The following is a 10,397-nucleotide window of genomic DNA, read 5'->3' on the forward strand; positions in this document are numbered from 1 at the left end:
GTATCAGTCACTAACTAAACTTAACGTTACCTAATGTCATCTTCGCTAGATCCCTACAATTATCCAAGCCCTCCCTGGCTCGGTTGTCATAGCCACCCCATAAACTATTGCGCATTTGCCCCACTGTGAGGGATGGTGGATTTGCCATCCCACCACATCGGGGGTCTCTCTATCAATTTTGCTCGTCCAAATTCCAACCAATTCAAAAATTTTCCATTTACTGCCAATTCTATTCACTTTTCTAAATTTCGGATCAAAACACTATCACTATCACGATCACCATCATCACAGTCCGCTATATCCTAGCCTCGGTGCGTCATGACATCATTAAACTCGGCTTCGTAAAGCCGTGCAATGAATTCGGGTGGTTTGGTTGCCTGCAGGTTGAATCCGTCCGGCTTTCGGTTCAAGGGAGGTGGTTTGGTTGGACCGAGGCTCCACGCACCATCTCGGCGCGGCACCTTGCGGTCCCGGGCCCGATGGCTCAATCTCCCCCGGTCGGAACCCCGTCCCCACGAGGGGGCACCGTTCCGCCTCCTCCCACTCGCCCTTGAACCGGACCGGTCGCCTCGCCCGACAAAGCCCGGACTCGACCGTGCGGGGCGGGGCCAAGCCCGAATCGGCAATGACGCTTCGAAGAGAAGCGACGCAGCATCGACCCGCGCCGGGCCTCGCACCCAACCAAGCACCCCTCGCACCGAGTGCTCGCATCGGCTATCCGTCGCTCTAACCACTAACCCGGTTACCATCGATGCTTTACTTGCATGCTTACAAGCATACGCTACCCCTTTCACCCTCACAAAACCTGGCGTTCCAACGCTGTCCGTACATTCCACCAACGCTCTCCCTGTTACACACCACACCTCTCGCGCACACTTTGGTCCACACCTCTCCTCCGTTACGTCCTCCGTAACACTCACCATGGGCGTGCACTCTTGCATCCACCCACTAACGCGCTCACATGGGCTCTCCCACACCCGCGCCATGACCAACTCAGGTGTGCTTCCTCGCACACGTTCCACCACCACCTTACTCTCCGTGTCACACTTCGTACACCCCGACGTGCATTCTCGCTCGCACTCGGTTTCACACTCGCGCTCCGATGTGCCCTCTCGCACCTGCGCCATCACCAACTCACTATTCGTGTCACACTCCGTACACCCCGACGTGCATTCTCGCTCGCACTCGGTTTCACACTCGCGCTCCGATGTGCCCTCTCGCACCTGCGCCATCACCAACTCACTATTCGTGTCACTCTCCGTACACCCCGACGTGCATTCTCGCTCGCACTCGGTTTCACACTCGCGCTCCGATGTGCCCTCTCGCACCTGCGCCATCACCAACTCACTATTCGTGTCACACTCCGTACACCCCGACGTGCATTCTCGCTCGCACTCGGTTTCACACTCGCGCTCCGATGTGCCCTCTCGCACCTGCGCCATCACCAACTCACTATTCGTGTCACTCTCCGTACACCCCGACGTGCATTCTCGCTCGCACTCGGTTTCACACTCGCGCTCCGATGTGCCCTCTCGCACCTGCGCCATCACCAACTCACTATTCGTGTCACACTCCGTACACCCCGACGTGCATTCTCGCTCGCACTCGGTTTCACTCCCACACTTTATAGCACACCCACTCGCCGACGCACACTTTTTTCTCCCCCGCGTGACATTTCCACTCACACGGGACCCTTCACCAACGCCCGGGTGCCATATCGATCCCAATCGCGCGACAATTCTTTTGTCGCCAAACATCCTCTTACAAAATCTCCCCGCACAATACACAACAGCACGACTCACCTGGGGGATCCTTTTCTCCACGCGAACCTGCAAACTTCCATTCGGGTTAAGCACAGCATCGTGATACTGAGTGTACTGAGTGTACAAAAGAAAGAGGATAGGTCCCAGGACTGAGCCCTGGGGAACACAAAAGGGAAGTGGAGAAGGGGCTGATTTCTTGCCATTGACAACAACTGTTTGCACTCTATCAGTAAGATAGGACATCAGCCAAGAAAGGGGAATACCAGTTATACCAAATGTGAGTTCAAGACGACGAATTAAGACACTATGGTCAATCGTGTCAAAGGCGGCAGACAAGTCTAGAAGAGCAAGAACGGAAACCTTACCAGTCAAGAGAGGTCAGAAGATCATTGGTTTTTCTTAGGAGAGCGGTCTTGGTGCTATGGCCTGGTCTATATGCCGACTGGCGAGAATTGAAAATATTATTTGAAACTGGATGGTCATTCATCTGTGATAGCACAATTCTTTCTGTGATCTTTGACAGGAAAGACAGGTTGGAGATAGGACGGTAATTTTTCATGTCATTAAGGTCAAGGCAGGGCTTTTTAAGAAGTGGTTTAACAAGAGCTTGCTTAAAGAGAAGCGGAAATGAACCAGTAGTCAGAGAATCATTGATAATTGCAGTAATAAATGGGAGGAGGATGTCCAAACACTCAGTAAACAAATCGGTGGCAGGGGGTCGAGATCACATGTTTTTGTGTTTGACTTGAGGATTGTACATTTGACAACTTCCTCAGTAACAGGAGTAAACGAACAGAGAGGTCGTCCGTGAAAGCAGTGTTCAGCATCATCCAGGGAAAGGAGTGACTGCTTGTCAAGATTGTTTCTTATTGACTGAATTTTATTGTGAAATAAATGCAGGAAGTGTTGGGGTAGATCGTTTTGAGGAAATACAGTGAGAAGAACGGATTTATTTATGGTGGCAAGGAGGCGGTTGGTAATGCTGAACAGTTGCTTGCAGGAGGAGCTCCTAGTAATCTGATCAGAAATACAGACTTGGCATTTAATATGGAATTTTTTTTTTGTGGGGTTGAACTTACTTTTCAAGATGACTTAGAACCAAAAGTTCATTGGAATTATGTTAAAATTATTCTCGATTTTGTTAATGTGACCTTTAAAAGAAACAAAAACCACATTTGACATTTCGAAGCAAATAAATTGATCCTTGAAAGTGATGTAAACTGATATTGAACTCAATTCACGGACAGTACTGTGTTAAACTTCTGTACGTTTTCCAGAAGTATCTCTTTATTTTGCACATTAGCCAAAAAAAATTTCAACAAAAACAAAAGCTAAATTATGACTGGGAATTACGGACAGTAAAATTACAGTTCAGTACTTCGTTTAACCCCCAAGAGCATTCATGAGAGCACGTACACCTCGAGGCATGCTGTTCACGAGATTTGCCAAGGTTTGGACAGGAATCGCTTGCCATGCAGTGACAATACTCTGCTGCAATTCACGCACAGAGGTGGGCTGCTGGTCCAAGTTGTCGATTTGACACGTTAATTCTGCCCACAAGTTCTCTATCGGATTCATATCCGGGGACATGGCAGGCCACTCCATATGCTCTACACCACAGTCAGCAAGAAAGTGTTGGATCATGCGAGCACGATGAGGCCGTGCATTGTCATCTTGGAAGACAAAGTTTCCTCGAAAGGCTGCACGAGCAAATGGAAGCAATGTTTCTTCCAGAATGACCCTGTACGTGAACTGGTTCAGGTTTTCATTCAGAACAACCAGGTCAGTTTTTCCCCCTGCATGAAAAGCAGCCCAAACAGTCACCCCACCACCTCCAGCTTGGACTCTTGGCACTATACAATCTTCGTTGTGGCTTCATGCACTTGTCTGTGCACTCGGACGCGGCCATCTTGACGATAGACCAGAAATCTAGACTCATCACTGAAGGTCACGTGATTCCAGTGTCCTGGCTGCCATTGACGGTGCTCTCTGGCCCACTGCAATCGGCGCTGGCTGTGTTGTCTGGTCAGGCATGGCTTTCTCAGGGGACGCCTGCCACGATAGCCTGCATGAACCAGTCGTTGGTTGACTAGCCTTCTGGATACAGGCACATTTGTCAGTTGCTGCCACTCAGCCCTAAGCCGATTAGCTGACTTGGTACGGCCATTGCAGATGAACCGGTGCAGCTGGCGATCATCTCTCCTTGTGGTTCTGCGTGGACGTCCTGGCCTCGGTATTGGAGTAGGGACACCCCTCTGAGCGTTTCGTTTCAGGATCTTTGACACCTGACCTTGAGTGATGCCATACTGCCGAGAAATAGCACGCTGTTTCATGCCAGAATTTCGTAAAGCCACCACCCCATGACAAACAGCATTGTCAAGTTGACGGACCATCTCCAGAGGAAGTGGCAATAACTTTTGTAGATGTGCAGCAGTTGTTTTCCACTAATACAGAACGCAACAACCCTTATATGCCCGATTGTGAAGCCAATCGTCAAATGTACCTGTCCTTACATTTTGTCACGCCACCTGTGATATAATCCTGTTATTGACTTCTTGCTGCGAAAGACAATCAGTGACATGGTTCTTTCAACAAAAACATCACCGAAGGGTAAAAGAAACTCACCAGATTGATATACTGAGTTCAGAAAGTAAACCCAAGTCAAGAAAGAAAAAAAAATTCCATATTAAATGCCAAGTCTGTATATGACGTTTTTGCTTTCAGAATGATTTTTATGACGAGTCTTTTAGCTCTGTTATACAACTGTTTATGGACTGTGAGGCCAGTCTTCAGCCACTGTCTCTCGGCACGTCGTCGTTCCTTTTTGGCAGCCCTGACATCGTCGCTGACTGCGCTGAACCACGGAGCACTCCTGCATCTGGAAACGGCGCGCCGTGTCGCTGGAGCATGATAGTCCAATGCTGTGTGGAGGCAAGAGTCAAGGTTTTCTGCAGTGACGAAGGAACGGCCAGAGAGACGGGTGTGAAGGTCCTCTTTAAAGGCAGAACTGTCGATGGCACGGATGTTGCGGGCGGTGATGAAGGTGGGCTGAAGACGAGGAACAGCAATACTCAGGCGGCTGGTGACACAGAAGTGGTCCGAGGCAATAGCACAGGTCACTGACGTGGACTGCACCAACTGATCATCGCATCTGTGCACTAACCAGTCCAGGATGTGTCCTTTAACGTGTGTAGGTTGGGAGACAGACCGAGACAGACTAAAAGTAGAAAGGAGGTCAATGATCTTTGAAGTGAGAGGATGTTGTGGTTGGTCGTAGTGGACGTTGAAATCTCCATGAATCAGGACGAAACCAGGAAGAATATTGCAGTGGTCGAGCAGATTAGGAAGCTGGGTCACGAACATAGAGTCAGTAAGCTTGTTTTTCCAGTTAGGTGGAGGTCAGTAGAGGCAGAAGAAATGAAGAGTGTTTTCTGACAGAGTGAAGGTGACATGGGCTAGCTCGTAGGATGAATGGTCGAACGAAAAAGTCATGGTGAAGGAGACAAAGGGAGAGAAGTTGTCTGTAAATAACAGCCACGCCCCCACCCCTAGAGGAGCGAGGAAATGACTGCAGGGTGTATCCAGGTGGGGTGAGATCAGCACATCTCGCTTCGTCACCACTGGGTCGGAGCCAAGTTTCGGTCAAAAAAAGCACGTCGATATCATTATCTTGAATAAACCACCTTTAGAGGCCATTCATTATCTTGAATAAAATCATTATCTTGATTATTATCTTGTCATTATCTTGATCATTATCTTGATATCATTATCTTGAATAAAAGAGGTAATTTCGGTTCGCTTTTCAAGACTACTTACAGACTGAGCATTGAATAAGGCGAGAGACAGGTCAGAACGGTGTTGTTTTGGTGCTGTGTATGTTCTACAGGGATAGATGAGGTTATTGAAGTTGACAGGGGACACTTTTTCGCAGGAATTATTAAAATGTGGGCCGGGCCGTCGCTGGTCACGAAGAGAAATCACAATCGGTATTTTTCTCTGCTTTCTTCTCCCGCCTCGCTTTGTGCGGTTTCTCAGGAAACCAACGCCGATTTCAAGTTCTCCAAGGCCTGAGACAAGTCGAGGAGTCAATCGAGTGGTGTTGTTTGAAGACAAAAGTTTTTGCCGAGTGTAGCGAATAGGCCTCAGGACAAAGGAGTTAGAGCGGATAGTTGAGCTCAGTACATGCAGCGGTGCGTGCAGAGGTGGGGCGAGCGGTGGGACGAGCGATGGGGCGAGACGGGGAAAATAACTGCCTTGTTGAGAGGCGCACACCGGGGCTGCGTGAGGTGCAGCGAAAAAACATGGCGGGTACTCACAGTTCGAAATTGTCAACTTGATGGCGAGTAAAATCCAAAGTACTGCAAATCTCACGGGCAGACACGCCGCCAGAAGCTAGGAAACGAAACAGGGATCCATCACAGCCATTCACACAAAGCACAACACGACAGCACACGCTAAATCCAATGGAATCAATCAAATACACAGGACGACCGACTCAGCGCAGCCTGCTTGGCGATGACCCGGGAGCGACGACATCCGGAAGTGACGACGTATCAGTTCCATAATATCATCGTTACCACCAAGCAGAACTTCAGAGGCACAATAACTTACATCCCCCCATGAGGAACATTTGTGTAAAGTTTCCACTCGATACCTCCACAAATTATGGAGGTGATGAATAAGCATGGATTGGAACTCTACGCTGGTGGAATGGAACGAGGTTGCTGAAGTAATTAACTCCACCCACTGTGATATCTGCTCATTGAATATTTACACTGAATTCCCATTTCTACTAATACACACTCCAAAAAAATTGCTCATTTCTGGTTAGACATCGACGAACCTCCGTCAGTGATGAGTAGCCTGCTAGTATATATACCCCTCAATTTTGGGCAGAGCCTGGGCAGCCCCTGCAATTTAGAAATAAAACATCCACAAACTACGGAGCTATAATCATGTCATTATAATGTTATAATCCCAAAAAGCTCTGTGTTATCATCATGTACCGGTAACTAATCCCAGTGAACTCTTATAAACACATGTGACTAATGCCAGTGAACTCCATCTACACATGTGACTAATCCCAAGGAACTCTATATACACACGTGACTAATCCCAGTGAACTCTATATACTCATGTGACTAATCCCAAGGAACTCTATGTACACATTATTATTATTATTATTATTATTATTGTATACTGAATCGAGGCTCGTGAAAGAGCGAACATTTACTTCACAAACAAATCAACCAGTCAAACAAAATATATAAAAAGAGGGAGCGGAAGACAAGATGGTGAGAGAAGGGGAAGCACACAAACACAACATTTGAGAGCAGGGAGATGTGTGGAAGGGAGAGGGCTTGGGGGGAGGAGGCGTGGGAAGGGGGGGAGGGGGGTGGGGTGGGAGAAGTATAAAACACAAGGACTTCCAGAACAGAAGTTGGTATTTCAAAAAAGTGGAATTGGGGTGAATTAGCGGGGGTAGAAAAGATCAAGGTTTTGGATGGGGGAAGATGAGAGATGGTGGTGAACAGCTGTTTTAAAGACCTGGAGGGTGGAGTGGGATTGAAGAGAGTGAGGGAGTTTGTTCCAGAGGCGGGAGAAAAAAGGAGTGAAGGTGAGCAGAGAGTCTTGATTTTGGCAGTTCAATCATAAGAGGGTTGCAGGCAGATCTTGTGCGACCTGTAGAAATATTTGCGGGACAGAGCCCAGAGAGAGCTGGGTGGGGCAAGGCCAGAGAGGAGTCGGAAGAAGACGGAAAGACCACCAACCTGCCTGCAGTGAGTGAGTGAGTGGCCCTTGGAGTTAGCTTCATCGCGGGAGATTCCAATGATTCTGAACGCTTTGGTTTCAACAGCATGAAGACGAGCTAGGTGTGAGGCAGGAGCACCAGCCCAGAGGGGAGAGCAGTATTCCATTGAGCTGCGGATGAAAGCCTTGTATGTGGTGAGGAGCTCAGGTGTGCCAAGGAAGGACTTCGCACGACGGAGGATGCCCAGTCGGCGACTGGCTTTGGAGGCCAAGTTTTGAAATGTGGTTTTCCCAGGAAAGATCATGGCAGATAGTGAGACCCAAAAGCTTGAGTGACAGAACTTCTTGGAGAGGATTATTCAGAAAGTGGATGGGAGGGTTGTCCAGTCGGTCTTTTCGGAGAGACATCGTAAGAGTGTGAGATTTGTCAGGATTGAAAGACATGGTCCACTTGTTTGCCCAGTCTGTGATTTTGTCCAGGTCTGCAGAGAGTGAGGAGGCTGCAGACTGCCGATCTGAGGGATGACGAATGGAGCGGCAGAGAGTAGAATCATCAGCAAAGAGATAGAGGATTTTCAAGAGAGTCAGAGAGATCATTGATGAAGACCAGAAAAAGCATAGGGCCCAGAACACTGCCGTGGGGAACTCCAGCCTGAACAGGAGGAGGAGATGAGAGAAACCCATTCAGGGCCACACGTTGACTACGACTAGAGAGGAAGTCCGCCAGTCATGCATGGAGATTTCCACGGATACCAAAAGAGGAGAGTTTGGTGAGCAGAGCGGGGTGCCAGACCGTATCGAAGGCACGTGATATGTCAAGGGAGACAGCTCTAATTTCCTGTTTGGCTTTGAGGACCTCCATCCATTGTTGAGAAAGCAGAAGCAGCATGTCCAGAGTAGAGTGACCAGGTCTGAAACAAAATTGATGATCAGAGATCAAGCCATTGGAGAAGAGGAAAGATTTCATATCTGAATCAATGATGGATTCCATGACTTTGCTGATAATTGGGAGAAGGCTGATTGGTCTGTAGTTGCTGGGATCTGTTTTTGCACCTTTTTTGTGCAAAGCGGTGATGTTGGCAGATTTCCAAGCAGATGGCAGATGACCTTGAGCAAAAGAGAGGGTGAAGAGAACAGAGAGAGGGAGTGAAAGAGCAGAAGAACAGGATTTTAGGACACGTGGGCTGATGCCGTCAGGTCCAGTTGCAGAATCAGAGTCGAGGGTTGACAGAAACTTTTCTACCTTGTCAGGAGGAAAGGACACAGAGTTCAGGAGCAGCTGGGTACGACTGGGTACGGTGGGTACAGAGAGGGATGGGTTTGGGACACAAGATTTAGAGGCAAACACAGAGTTGAGGCATTCAGCTTTTTCATGTGCGGAGTCAGCCGTGTGGCCGTTTGAGGTGAGGGAGGGGATGGAGGGGGAACAAACACCAGAAACAGATTTGACCAGACGCCACCAGGATTTGGAAGAGGGAGACAAATAAGAGAGTTCGGTCCTGAGAACGGAGAGATATTGTTTCCTGACTCTCCTGAGGGTGGACACACACTTGTTTCGGGCTTTGTGAAAGGAAATGAGATTTCCTTACGTTGGATTTGCTTTCCAGGAGACGAAAGCATGTTGTTTCTGGGCAATAGCATCACCACAAGATTCCGTGTACCATGGACAGGAGGAAGGGTATGGCAACTGTCGACGAGATGGGATAAATCTGTGCATGAGAGAGAGCAATTTACTTTGGAAGAATTCCCAGGATGAGTTGATAGAGGCGGTAGGCGGTAGAGATGGAAGACCAGTCCAGATGATTGATGGCTGCTTGAAGACCGTGCCAGTTGGCCTGAGTGAAATGCCAGACTCGTCGACGCTGGGGAGGCTCTCTGAGAATGGTCAGAGAGATGTCCTCTTTAACAAGCACATGATCAGATGAGCCGATTGGAGCAGAAGAAGGGCAGTAGACATTTTCAGGGATGAATATGACGAATCCCAGTGAACTCTATATACTCATGTAATTAATCCCAGTGAACTCTATGTACTCATGTGACTCATTAGAGTGAACTCTATATCCTGTTATGTCGGTGGGTTGAGTGACATATATAGCCACCTGAAAAAGTAAGTACACCTCATGTAAAGTTTTGACTTATTCAACATATTTCAACATACAGGTATTTGATCTTCATTTAAACAGTATCTATAGATATCGGTGATCTAATTGAACAAAAAACAATGACAAATTGACTTTGCAATAATTTATTCAACAAAAAATTAACAGAGATGCCATTTCCTTCTGTGGAAAAAGTAAGTACACCCTTGGCTCTAATATGTGGTATTGCCCCCGTTTGGCAGAAACAACCTCAAGTAGGCGTTTCTTATAACTGTCTACCAGTCTCTGACATCGACTAGGAGAAATTTTTGCCCACTCCTCCATGCAGAATTCTTTCAGCTGTGCGATGTTTGAGGAGTTTCTTGCATGCACAGCTCGTTTCAAATCCCCCCCACAACATCTCGATGGGATTTAGATCCGGGCTTTGCTTTGCCATTCCAGAACCCTCCATTTCTTTCTTTTCAGCCATTCCTTGGTGGATTTACTGGTATGTTTAGGGTCATTGTCATGTTGCAAGGTCCACCTTCGGTTGAGCTTCAACTTTCCAACAGATGGCCTCACATTATCCTGTAGCACCCTCTGGTACAATGAAGAATTCATAGTGGATTCTATGATGGTGAGCTGCCCAGGCCCTGATGCAGCAAAGCTGCCCCAAACCATAATATTTCCACCACCATGCTTTACAGTTGGTATCAGGTTCTTGTGGTCAAATGCTGTCTTTGGTTTTCACCAAACATGTCTTCTGGTACTGTGGCCAAATAGCTCTACCTTTGACTTATCTGTC

Source organism: Myxine glutinosa, chromosome 11 (genome assembly GCF_964187855.1).
Source record: "Myxine glutinosa chromosome 11, kmMyxGlut1.1, whole genome shotgun sequence".
Classification (NCBI taxonomy): Eukaryota; Metazoa; Chordata; class Myxini; order Myxiniformes; family Myxinidae; genus Myxine; species Myxine glutinosa.